Here is a 995-nt window from a genome sequence, read left to right as displayed (position 1 = left end):
AAAATAATGTGTTTTTTGAACATTAAAGCATGTCAACATATTCTGTTACACCAAATACACCAAATAATGATCTTTAAAAAAGAATCATATGACCCCTTTAACAATGTCTAATAAAAAATTAAAAAAACATTCTTTACCCCTTTTCTGACTCGTTTGTTTGTTTTTCACACTTCAGGTCAAGGTTAGAGAAAATGCCTTCAATCCCTGAGGAGCCTGAGGTGTCTGAGGGAGAGGTGGAACACAGGACAATATATATAATATAATATAATCTGTGATAGTTAATCTACAACTAGGGGAGAGTGTGGTAGAATGTTTCACTTGATTTTGTCCATCTGGAATTGAGTGTATTATTGTCGTTTGCTAATAGAGTGCAGCAGTGAGGACATATTTTTGTAGGCCAACTCAGAAGTTAGCATCACCCTTTTTCCTGAAAGTTTGAGTGAGAATAGTTTGAAAGAGTGATTATAAACACAGTGAGACTGTAAAAAGAGTAAAGAGCTGCAGTGAGTGGATGAGTTTTCTTGTTTGGTCTGATGACATTTAATGTCCCCAACAACCTCTGTAGTCCAGTTTAACCACTTGTTAGCAATCGCTTGTTTAAAGACAATTAAAATCTTTTTTAAAAATCACAAAGGTGTATTATGTATTTTATGGTATAAAATGAAATGGGAAAATACATCGAGTTTGTCTTAACCATAGACCTTATTTCAGGCTTTTAAAATTCTAACTCGTTTCCAGGTTTTGGCTTACAAAAATATATTGTCCCTGCAATACTCTGTCACTGAGACTTCATGTGAGTGACTGGATTGGAGAGATTATTGTCTAGTGGACACATCATCAGAGAAGAGATATCGTTGCAAGGGGAAGGGGAGATAATGTTCTTGATTAAAGATTATGAGGGCACATGAACAAAAACAAATAAATAATGATTTACATGGATAAACCATTTATAATAAGCAATGCAGTATTCATTAAAAAATAAGAAATGTCAGTTT

The 995-nt window shown here is 33.7% G+C and overlaps 1 pseudogene; it reads left to right on the top strand.

The window, feature by feature from the left end:
* LOC107569452 (striated muscle preferentially expressed protein kinase-like) overlaps positions 1-995 on the top strand; it is a 48,359-nt pseudogene that overhangs the window by 21,970 nt on the left and 25,394 nt on the right.

This window comes from Sinocyclocheilus grahami, unplaced genomic scaffold (assembly GCF_001515645.1).
Source record: "Sinocyclocheilus grahami isolate Dianchi unplaced genomic scaffold, SAMN03320097.WGS_v1.1 scaffold1347.1, whole genome shotgun sequence".
In the NCBI taxonomy this organism is placed as follows: Eukaryota; Metazoa; Chordata; class Actinopteri; order Cypriniformes; family Cyprinidae; genus Sinocyclocheilus; species Sinocyclocheilus grahami.
This window is presented reverse-complemented; position numbering and strand designations above follow the sequence as displayed.